At 41.1% G+C, this 12,794-nt stretch overlaps 1 protein-coding gene across 3 annotated transcripts in view; it reads right to left on the reverse strand.

Annotated features, from left to right (window-relative positions):
• The window catches only part of pvrl2l (PVR cell adhesion molecule related 2 like), a 325,880-nt gene that overhangs the window by 145,384 nt on the left and 167,702 nt on the right, over positions 1-12,794 (reverse strand). The gene's annotated exons all lie outside the window — the stretch shown is intronic.

A 12,794-nucleotide genomic window follows, 5' to 3' on the forward strand; every position in this document is an offset into this window, starting at 1 on the left:
GCTGGCACTTCAGTTTTTGCTGCCCTTCCCCCCTTTGCCAGCTGGGGCAAAGCCTTTACTACTGTGATGATCCTTTGTTCTATACTTCATGTTGGTGTGAGCCAGGTTTGCCTCTCCACACGTTTCAGTTGAAGATTGAAACAAAAATGAGAGAAGGATTTAGAAAAAAAGTGGTTTATTTCGAGTATTGTGCCGACTTTGCCGCAGGTTAGAGGTTTAGAGCCAGCAGAGTCACACAGAGAGACACACAGAGACAGATACACAGGACAGACAGGCAGAGGAGTTACTTGGAAAGGGTTAAATAAGAGCACAGTCATTACTGTTAAGTGCCACAATGCTTAATCCCTTCTATATTTACCCTCTCTTTCTTTCCTACTCTCAATTAAAACCCCTCCTTATGCCTTTCCTTCCTGCTTATCATCCCATCCTCTGCTTGAACCGCGTCCTTCGTCTGCCTCCATTAATGGTCAGCTAGTCAAACCACAGGGAGAGCGATTGCCCGCTGTCAACCCAGGACCAAATCCAGATCTCACTGATCAGCAGCACACGAAGGTAAAAGGTTCACACTGTGGAGCAAGACTCCTACCAGGACATGTTTAAAAGGATTCTATGTAGGAGTATAAGAGAGAGAAAAAATGGGTCTCAGATAGTGTAGGATTTGTACGGAAAGATTCACGCTGGGCTAAAAAGTGGAGAGAGGAAAGTCTCAAACCAGGAAAGGAGAAGTGTTGAGTATTTGTGCAAAACTGCACAAGGCCAGCTAATATGTTTCTCTTTTCTTTTTTAATTTCTTGTCTGTGAATCACATTCAGATATTTCTTTGGGGTGCAGCAAGGGCAGCGAAACGTGGAACAGCAGGGGAATCTGAGCCCCTTCCTGTTTTATGCAAATAACAGCAATGTACTGCCAGCACTCCTGGCAAACACAGCAGTGAATGCCAATCAAACAATCTGAGGTTGGCTGAAATGATCATTGTGTGGGGTTACATGCCAGGGCAGCGCCACTGAGGCAGTGACGTTCTTTTTTCTTTCAATGAAATCACATTGGACATCAAATAATGATGTGTATGGAGCTAGCGAGCAGGAGTTCTGCTAACAAAACCAGTGGGGGGATGTCACTATAAGTGAGCCTGGATAGAGAGCCTGTGATTCATACAAATTGTTCATTCTGACGGTGTAGGAGAAAAAAGAGTGGAGATAAAAGCAGAGAGGAATTGAGCAAGAGGAGAGAAAAAGGACTAGGAAGAGTGTTTGGGAGAGAGACAGAGAAGAGCAGACAAGAGGGGAAGGGAGATAAAAGGAGAGGTCTCAGTTTGATTTCAAACACACTTGCTCTGGTCTCACATGGGGATGCATTAGGGTTATGCCAGGGTGAGACAGACGGGTTGGGCAAATGAGGCGGGGCTCTTGGGACAGGATATGATGTCTAAATTAGGGGACAGTGTCTGGTAATATCCAATTGAAGTGACAGAAGGCATTAAGGATGATGAATCCAACTTTCCCTGTCCTAGTTTCCTCTCTCTTTGCAAACTTACAGATTGGCATGGAAACACAACATGTGGGCCAAAGTGTTATTTATATTTATTGTGCCATTTATATTTTAAGCATTAGTGGCATTTATCAAGTGCCTGAGTGAGAGACAGCTGAATAATGGCCTTTTGTGGAAGGTCTTTGGTGGCTGCCGTCCTTCTGTTAATCAAGTGCTTAAAAATCTATTATTCTGTATAGGCTATAAAGAACAATGCTCCTACAAAGGCCCATTAGAGCTGGCATGTTCATTTTTCATTAAGTCTGAGGTCACATGCAGGAGCAGCGTGATTATCTTTCCAATTTTCTCTCAAAGTCCATAGCTAAGGGGTGGTGGCTGATATTTAAACAGCAATGATCTCGCGGATGGGAACTTTGTTGCTTGTTTGACAGCCGGATGCCAGTCATCTTGTTCTTTTTTGCCCTTTTCAGACAGGATATGTAAAACTGCTGGCTTCATCAATCTGTTAAAGCGGTGACATTCTGTCATTCGGACATAAATCATGTTGATGTTTTGCACTTCATTCAGCACTTGTACTCGCTATTAAGCATTGTCAGCAGCGACTCTGGTAAAGTGTAGCCACACTTTTGAATGTTTAATTCTCTTCAAAGCTGTCACTTGAGCCTGTGCATGTGTGCGCTGAAGAGATGAGTTGCCCTGATCCTTGTATGCAAGACAGAGATCGCTCTTCTTGATTTGGAACTGGGAAAATGCATCACAATGCATGTGACCATGCCTTAATTTTATTTGGTGAGATAATGTGCTATTATTTGCTTGTTGTGCTTGTTAGTGGCATTCTCTAGTAAGATAAGCAATTCCCTAGTCACGGTGTTTGTTCAGACGTGTGTAAATGTAGAGAGCGATATGTAAATTTCACTATGCGGGGCTGCTTTTACAGAAAACGAACAGCTCATTAAGACATGAAGCCAACACACATAATTTTGCTGTCAGATTAATGAAAAGGACTAAATGTCTGAAAGGTCATTTTAAGTAGGGGAACAGGTTCAACTTAATGAACACACTTAAAACCAGCTGTCGGTGAACCACGGGGAATTTTTGGCAGGAAAGCCAAGAAACATTTCTTTTTTTAGAGGTTAATATATAATTATATATTATACATTTTACAATTTTTTATATATTTTTTTTGTAAATTTCTCTGTGGCTTTCTCAAATGCACACTGTAAAACAAAAGCATAAACTTATGCTCACGGCACGAGTGTTTTACCAAAAAAATCATAGCATTAAATCAAAGCAATGAAAAAACAGGGTTTGTTTGACTTAAAATGGGATGGACTGTGTTAAAAAACCTTGTAGGAGATGATTAATCTTCAGACAGAACCAAAGGGGCGGCCCACAGACCTGTATGAAAATCACCATGCAGGTTTTTAAACTCCCATTTTCAAGCTGTGAGTTTGTCATTTTGGCCTTTGCCATCTTGGTTGTTGTCACATGATGAGCAAGCAGTGGCTCACTCATTGACTAACCAAGGAAATAATCATCAGATAAGACTGGAAACCAGTGTTTGGGATGACAAACTAATAAGGAATGCGTTTAGTGATAGACGAAGTGAAGTGGGAAGCACAGAGATCCCTTTAGACATATTTTTGCCGCTGCACTCGTTGACCTCTGGTTGCAGCTGCGGTGAATCTGATTTCATGTTAGCTTAGTTAGACATAAAGATCCCTGTGAGTCCTGAAATTACTATGAGGTGGAGAGGAAACGACCAGATGATTAATGTGACTGGATCTTGACACAATACTGTACGTTTTTCTTCAAAAAGACCAGTTTTGATTCCTCGATGGACAAGTTTTATACATGGGCTTTTTAACTTACTATCAGATTTAACTTTTTGTTGCTATAACATAGCACATTTATGTTGGACAGAGCATGGTAAATTGGTAGAAGTGACAGGTGAATGACTAGGATAAGTACATTTGATTTCATAAAGACACCAGGATAGTGAATGGCTTATAAAAATGGTAGAAGTGTATTTATCTTTAATGCTCATTTATCAGATTTAGTGTTTCTTCAGGCACTGTCTGAAATCATTTTGCATGATCTGAAACACTAATGGATCCCATCAGCTCTGACAAAAAACGTGCCAGATGTATGATCAACATGACTGTCAAATTCTTGTCAAATGCCTTATGAGATGCTTTAGTAAACACTTCTCTGCAAGCATATTTCCTCCCAAAAAAGTGGAAAATAGCAAAGACCGTTAGCTAGAAAATAGGCCATGCTTGTCATCCTTATTTCTCATCAACAGAGGCAGCCTGCCTGCATTAAGAAGCACAGTGATAAATGTCATAGAGAGAGGCAGGGGGGCTTATATCAGTCTCTGTATTAGTGTCATGTACATGGAGGAGATTAAGGAAGGGGGAGAGTAAAGGAAAGAGAGAGAAAACCATGAAAACTACCCATTGCTACTCAGTTACACTTACTGCAGTAGGGATAATCTAAATGAGAAGATTTAGGATGTGAGGAGGCAAGGTGGAAAGAGTTAGAAGGGCTGAGCGAGAGACACAAACAGAGGGAGGGGGGAAATGGTGTAAGGCGCATGAAAGTAGTAGAAACTTAATAACCTTTCATGAATCTCCTTCACCACACCTCTCCTTCCTTTCTCCTTGTTTTGATTCTCAGAACTGAAGACTCCACTCATACAGCACGAGCCAGAGGCCATCACTGTTGAAGCTCCACAGCGAGGAGTGATTCTAATTAAAAGCAGCTTTTGGTCAAGGACATGTAAAAGCGCACCCATGAATATACCCCAAAAACCCTAACAGCCTCCAAAAAAAAGGCAAAACAAAAATGAGCAAACCATTGTCAGTGACAGAGCATCTGTCTGACATTTAGTTTTTTCCACTAAGTGATTCCTGCTGAATTGTGGGAAATGTTGATGCAAGTTGAAGAAGAATTTTAAGAAATTCACATATGACTAAATTCAGATTACAAAAAGTCAAATGGGTACCCAGATTAGGACCACATACAGAAGTACCAGCTTTTTATTTTTCCAAATTCTTTAAACAATCAAACAGAGTTCCTCTGCTCTCATAGAGGTGCTCACACTTGCTGATGATCTTTTAATCATGTGCATTTGATTAGCAGCACTTGGTTGCTATCTGGAATCAGTAAGGGTGTATTTAGTTTTTGCAGAGATCTACGGTGGCCCTGGGAGGCCAAACGGACTGCAACTTAAGAAAACACCAGCAATAAGAACAACACTGCAAAAGCACACAAAACATAACGGAAATAGGAAAAACGAAAACAGAAATAGGAAAAAAAAGATTTCCAAAAGCACAAGGGAAGTGTTTCTAGGGAAACAATAACCCGGCAGACTGTTTCTGTTGTGTTTTGTGTGCTTTTGCAGCATTTTTCTTATTGCTGGTGTTTTCTTAAGTTGCAGTCCGTTTGGCCTCTCAGGGCCACCATAGAGATCCTTTGAAAAACTAAATTTTTTACATGACTGCAGTAATTATTTTATCTGTAGACCAGTATATGTCTAGAAAATGTAACTCCTACCCAAGTGATATAAACTTTAGATGGTTGAGAAGGTCCAAAAATGCAAGTAATTGCAATGCTAAGGGAAAGTTCACCAGCTCTCCGGAGCTCAGCTGGAGCATTTTCTACAAGACTGCTTCCAAGTTTATCAGAGATAATGCAGAATATATAAAGTGCCTGCTGAATAAATAAGTCGATCTTTAACCTTTGTTATACAAATCTTGGCAAAAAAAATGTCAATGACTTCAAACAACCCAATAAACCGTAATTAGTGGTTTATAAGGTTACGCTGAAGGCCTGCATAAAACATGGAAACATCACTCTGCTACTAAGTGAAAAGTGGTAAGTGTTCTACACTTTTATAGGGCCTCTTAGCCTTAGCTTAGTACTGCAAAACACTTTTCAGTGTGTTTCTCTCTGACCCATTCACACACCATCACGCCCATTAAGGGCAGAGACGCTGCTGCGCAAACCGTCGGCTTTCCCGGAGCAATTTGAATGCAGTCAGATAAGATGAAGATCTACCAAATGACCATCTTTAGCAACAAAAAGGCCTCTGTGTTTACCCACGATATCCTCTTTTTAAAAACATTTTTTAAACTTTTACTTGAATAGCTTAATGTTAAAAAAGGCAATATCAACGTAGAAGATGGAAGGTGGAAGAAACTGTCCACTCAGAGGAAACATGTTCAAGAATGCAGAGAACTCCACGCTGGGCCCAAAACCTCAGAGCCCTCTTCCTGTGGGGCAACAGTGCTAATCACTGAGTGGGTATCGCCAGTCTGGTTGTCACTTTATTTTTCCAAATTAAAACACGTCCCAAAGGCAAACATCAGGAAGCTCCACTTTGTAATAAGTTAATGAAAACCTTCTTGTGCTTTAAACACACTTGACCTTTGGTTTGTTTTTATTCCCAGAAGAAATTGTAAACACGAGTTTTAGTCAGTTTGTAAACCAAGTCACCGATAAATTATTTTAATTGAAACTAGGTGACCTTCAAACCGTGTTTTGTTGTGCTTTATGAAATTAGTCATGAACAAACAACCTGCGGTTTACTTGTGATTTACTCATGTATAAGCAGTCTGGGAGGCACAAGCTCACAATCATGGCAGAAGTGAGCGGAGGTGGAAGAGGTGAGGGAGACGCTAAATGTTATCATGCTTGGATAATGAGGCCCAGAGGCAGCACGGACTGGAAATCACAGACGTACTGTAGGAAGAGATTTTTAATGTAACCTTTACCACTGACGCAGCAGTCTGAAGGTAAACACTGCTGACTAGGACAAAGGGAAACTTTTAAAGATTGCTCCTAGGATTTGATTGTAAAATTTGGGCTTTTTTTTTTCATAACAAGTTTACTGGTTAAAATTAAGCATGATTAAAGAGACACACAAGGATCAGCATGAAGGACTTTCATCAACATCGGCATCTAGCTGACTCTCATCAGCAGTTACTCATGGATGGCAACGCAAACCAACTGAGTTCTTATGAATACGATTACGGCAAACTATACATAGGTGTTTATGTAGCACATACGCAAACCTGATTTACGAGGTACCCTTTAATTGGAAGGCTTGTATAAGTTTACACAGCTAAAACATAGCCAAGTATTTTTTATCTCTTATTGTCTGCTTTATACAAACAATCATATAAACATGGACATATAGTACCCATAAACACACACTACAGCACAAAGACCTAGTTTATGCAAAGGCATCTGACTCGTCACGCTTCTGGTCATTTCCTTAAGCATTTCGGTATCACTGTAATTACTTTGTCTCATAATTATCCATTTATTCTGGGGTGCTCTTGTGTTACTTCCTGAAAAACCAGCACCTTCGAGAAAAAACTTCATCTGACAGTGCGAATTTGAATTTCTCTAGCTGCAACCGCTTCAAACAACCTTTCTTTTCTGAATGAATCAGTGAAGGACTTCACTGATTTCGCACACCACGCTTCAAATTCAGACTCACAACAGACATTTTTTTTCAAACTGGAGGTTTTGTTTTGCAGTGCATCCCTGTGATATATTTAAATCTACTGATGTATAGTGCTAATTCACAGCAACAGTCATTTCCAAAACGCTTTATAGTGTAAGGTAAAGATCCCAAAATGAAAGAGAGAACACCAACAATCAGATGACCCTTTATGAGACCACCAGCGTATCCAGGCTCAGGGAGGGGCAGCCATCTGTTGTGACTGGTTCTGGGTGAGGGGAGAGAGGGGAGAAAAGAGGAGTACAGAGAGATCAAGGGCAAAACACAAACTGTGGGAGAGAGGTGAGGGAGAAAGGATTGCTTCCCAAGCAGCCTGAGCCTACAGAAGCATACCTAAGGGATAGTTCAGGGTCACCTGATCCAGCCCTAACTATAAGCTTTATCACAAGGGAAAGTGCAGAGGGTGTCCGTCTCCTGAATCCAAATCGAGAGTTGGTTTCACACGACAGGAGCCTGATAGCTGAAAGCTCTGCTTCCCATTGTACTTCTGGAAATTAGGAACCACAAATAAGCCTACAGTCTAAGAGAAGCAACCTATCTGGATACAATAATACTATGAAGTCTTTTTGATATTATAGTGTCTGATCATTCAGGTCTCTACACGAGGAGAAGAATTTTAAATTCAATTACTGAATTATTAGTATTTTAGAGGGAGCCAATAGCCAAGAGAAGATAATATAAAGAAATATAATTTCACTTTGCAGTCTAGTCATCTCAGCTAACGCTCAAAAGTGAGAGTGCTATAAAAAAAAATCCCCAAATTTCAAACTATTCCCTTTAATATTATCTGATTTGTATGGAGCACAAATTGTGTCAGGAATAAATTAGAGTTTAACCTGGGTGCACGAAGAGTAGTTTGTGCACTAGAATTAATAACACATTCAGAAAATAATAAGTGCTTCCCTGAAGTTAGTAATTGTAGCATGTAATAATTAACTGAACATTAAATTCAAACACTTTAAACTGCGTTTAAGTGTCTTTGCAGGCCACACATTATTATTTATTAACTAAAGCTCTTAGTGTTTCTCCTTAAGTTACTGGAGTCATCACAACAACCTCTAACTTAATTAGTACTGTTACAGTGACTGCGTAATAATCTCAAAGCATACTTTTACTTTTGCAGACAAAGCTAAAAGGTACACAAGTTTGATGTTACACAATTTTTTATAGTTTAGAAGGACAATCCTTTAGTGTCTCACTGGGAAATACATGGCATTAAGAAAGTAGTAGTGCCATGTTTAATGGGGCTTTGAATTCGCTTTTATGTCACAGTTTGTGTGCTAATCATTGAAGTTTAATGAAAAACATCCAGGTTGTCTTTTATTGTCCACCCACTGTACACAAACACACCAATACATCCAAACACCATCAGTCACACACATACACGTATATGTATACTGTATCAGCGATGAATGCTCTTCATTTCTCTCCCAATCACTCATACATAGAGACAGTAGCACACACATACACATTCACAAATGCACAACCCTCACCAGCAGCTATTAGCAATGAGATACTAAAAGCCTTCAGTGTGTTTCTGTGTCATATCTTGAACTCAGCTGCAGTGGTTGCACACCACACCACACACACACACCGACTTTGCTTAATTACCATTGATGACACAGACTTGCACAGATGCAGACACACATAACGACACAGAGCTACACTATCTATTCAATTACCCTCATATTATTCCCGAGCTTCACGCATACACACACAGACAGGTCCTGTACGCACACAGGCATGCATGCGTGCACATATTTCTTTTGCCCTGCAACCAAAGTCTTACACAAATCCAACTACCGGTGTTTCCATGACGATCTCAATCTTTTTCTCATGCAACCCCTTGATGCTGTAATGAGGGAGGAAATTTCCTTCCTAAATCATCTTCGATTCTGTCTCTTCATCATGGATTCTTGCTGGTGCTTTTCATCTCTGCCTCTCTCTCCCCTCACTTTTCATCAGCGAGGAAATAATCAGAGAGTGGGCAAAGAGAAGAAAAAAAACAACTTGTAAACTACAAAAAAAGAGACATAGGAAGGGGTCGGCGAGTGGAGAGGAGAGGCAGTGTTTTTTTAAAGTATGCGGTTTTTGGCTTTTTTCTTGGCCCATTGAGCCTCACTGTGCTCTCTCTCCTCAGACTCTCAGGATTTCAAATGGATGCTTTCTGACACAGAGCAAACAGATAGCATGAAAACGAAAAAGCACAAACAGATGGGAGGGAGAGAGTGGAAAAGGCAGGGAGGGGGGGTGTAGGTAGCGGGTGTCGATAAAGGACCACTTGGACAGATAATAGATAGAAGGATGGGTATAAGTGGAAATAAATGGGCGAAGTTAATTATTTCTTTCACCTTGAAAATTGTATTGCATTTCTTTTTCTACAGAAACACATTTAAACCTGCATGCATGAACACACACACATCAGTGCAACCCATTCCTACACAAAGACACGCACACACATTCAGTCTAATTACATTTTCCCTATTCTGCGGCCCCCTGCAGGGGTTATGAACTTCACGAGGTTTCCCAAGTACCTCCCCACTTTCCTGTTCGAGCTCAATGCTTATTTAGCATCCAGCTGCTGCGCACACAGTCTCTCGTACAAACACTCAATAACTGGCTCACTTACACACGAAAGCACACACATTTCCCCCACTCCTGGCTCCATTCACCTTAATAACCACCCTTAGCTTGAAGTTGAAGTGCACAAAAATTACACCCTGTACACACCCGTTTGGTGAAAGCGTGTGCTCCTGCGAAACACACAAGCATGTATGAACACAACAAAAGCGCCTCAACTTTTTACAAACGCTAACATTTGCGCACATACACACACACCAAGCTCTGACACAACACCACAGGAATGTAAAGCCTCTGAGGGGATAAACTCCAGCCAGCAATTTTACTGAGCACAGATTAACTGTACAGTTGTAAAATGCAGTCATAAAAACACATTGTAAGGGAACAGCATGGAGGTAACAGGACTGGATATTGATTTCGAGTACATGTACATCCACTAACACCATTTGGGTGAGTTGAGTTGAACACCTGTGGTGCATGTTGCAGTGCCAAAAACTGAGGCCATTAGCAGTTTTAGCTGTGCATTGAAAAAGGCTCTAACATGTTATTTCACTACAACTGGACCCAGACAACACGCAGCACAGTGAAGCGTCCTTAACGAATCTGAAGAACTTCAGTCTCTAAAAATGAAGGTCAGTTCAAGCTTTTCAACAGTGTCAATTCAGTTTGAACCATCCATGGGTTAAATCTCCCTAGGCATTGGGTTCTTAACCAAAACGTTCATTCTATCTTTCTAGTGTACTTGTAATATAATCTACAAGGCCGTGCTGCACAATGAAAGCTCAACATTCAGCTGGTTACTTTCAACTGGTTTTCATTTGCCAAGCTTGATGTTCAGACTGCACTTCATGTGGATTCATCAGGAAATAATATACATTTATAATATGCATTTTACATCTGGTTTAGGTGTCATCTGACAAAAAGGCCGGGATAACCCACTGAGACCCCCCCCTCCCCACACACACATCCTAAGATGTAATGGAAATGTCTTCTCTTGCATGATTATACAGGGTTGTGTGACATCCTCAAGCAGTAGATAATTAGGTATGCCTTAGAAATATGTGTCTCCTGTATGATGAGTGCTTTGACCTTAGAGGTGTCAAGAGCCTCCGGATCACTGGATGCCTTGTAAGATGTCATGTTCACTGTAACTGTCTCTACAATTAGCCCTTAAATCTTATTATAGGTAAAAGACTGCAGTGAAATCGTGTGTGCATTTTGTAAGTCTGATTTAATCAAACCCAGATTGCTGCTTGCAAAATGAGCACTTACTACCCACTGGGCCAGCAGGGTGGTCTGTGATTACAGAGACAACCCTGTAATATAAAGACAGGCAGTTTGATTCTTGAGTTCTGCCTAAGGACGTGATCGCACCTCCGGTTTGTTTGCTTTGTTACATTTTTTTATACTGTTCATTTATTTTCTTGCTCCCTGATTACAAGAAAACCACAGCTTGTAAATAAAAGTCACAACACTCTCAACAAGCTCATTTACCGGACACTTCTCGGTAGTTCACATGCTGTCATGTTAGAGAATTGCTGGGAAAGAAAGGAAAGAAAGGAAAGATTTCACTGCCTCTAACATTTGTGTTTATAGCCCTCACTGAGAGGACACATGAAGCAACAACTGAGTATTGGTCAGGGCTGCAGCTTCCCAGGGGTTCAATTTGTTAACACTCAGCTTTACAGAGATGAGAAACTGCTTGCTATTAGGTATCAAAATAAATGTACTACAACCCTGGAATTTTGGATGAAGTGCTGCAGTTGGAACATACTTTTAACAAACTGAACCACATGGTCTTGCAGGATGGCAGTGAGTCTTATTTTCAGGGTTTTTTTGTTGGAGCTTTAATGACACTTTTCACTTATATGCCAAAAGCATACAAAAAGCGGTTTTAGTTAAATGCTCCACCCGTGTGTGGTGTGAATGCATTTATTTGTCAAGAATTACATCACCTCTCCGACTATGAAAATTCTGCATATTATGTAAATGAAAGACAGCTATGAGTGGGATGTTTTAGTTCTTTTTTTTATTGATTATGGAGTCCGCCTAAAACTTTGGACACGAAGAGATGATAAAAAAAATGCCTTTGTCTGCCAGCCGTGTCGACATAAAGAAGCGTTTAATGCAAATCTGCGGTGATCCATCATCCAAGTGTGGTGCTTACTCACTGCTTGTGTGCGTAAGTCTTTTTCAGTTACACGCATACAGTACGTACACACTCGCTCTCCACACACTCGTACCCAGAGCTGTCAACATGAGTGGGTTCAGTAGTTTAATGAACATTATTGATGGCGAGGCTACAGCACTGCTGGCATAATTAGTGTGATGTCTCACACCTACATGTCTGTAGCTTCATTAATTCATCGCACAGCCTGGCTAATAGACACGGACACATGCACAAAGACGCACACACATGTGAGCACCGGCAGTCTCATGTGTCATAAGCCAAAACCCCGGTAAGTCCTCTTACCTCTACACCCTGCCTGTGCTGCATTATGTATTGAACTTGCACCGCTGCCACTCTGTGCGTATGCCATTTGGATACTGTATCCGTGTGTGCGTGTGCGCCAGCGTTGTGCACTGTCACATATATTTTTAGCCTCATTCTGCTTGGCTGAATGCAGGGAGCTGATTGCATCCAGACCTTGGCTGCTGATACTGATCAACAAAACCAGCTGAGTGAAAAACAGCCATCAGCCTCCCTCTTCTCCTCTCTCTCTCTCAATCCCTCTCACCCACTCGCACTCAATTCATCTCCCTCTCCAAGTCACCCACCACTCCTCCACTGCTCCCTCCCTCTTAAATGGGGCGATTTGTGGTTGGGTGACTCATTTCTAAGCAAATCTGGACCACGGAAGGGAGGAGAGTGAAAGACAAGGGTGAGTGAGGGAGAAGGCGGGGGGGTGGGGGTTTAAAGGGGCCCAAGAGAGCAGAGAGAAATAGCAAAGGTGAACAAGAGGAAAGGAAACGAGTGTGTGCTTGCATACTTTTGCTCAGTTCAGATAGATCCAGCTCTCCCTGTCCAAAACTTAAATGTAACACCAAGACAGCAATATTACCCTGCACTGCAGACCTGATTAACGACTATGGTATATCTCGTTATGAGAGCAGACATCAAGAAATATTCATGGATGTTCAATGCTTTAAGAAATACAATTGTTAAAATGTCACAGCGCCCAAGGTACAACTC

This window comes from Perissodus microlepis, chromosome 22 (genome assembly GCF_051167445.1).
Source record: "Perissodus microlepis isolate ML-2025 ecotype Zambia chromosome 22, ASM5116744v1, whole genome shotgun sequence".
NCBI classification, from domain to species: Eukaryota; Metazoa; Chordata; class Actinopteri; order Cichliformes; family Cichlidae; genus Perissodus; species Perissodus microlepis.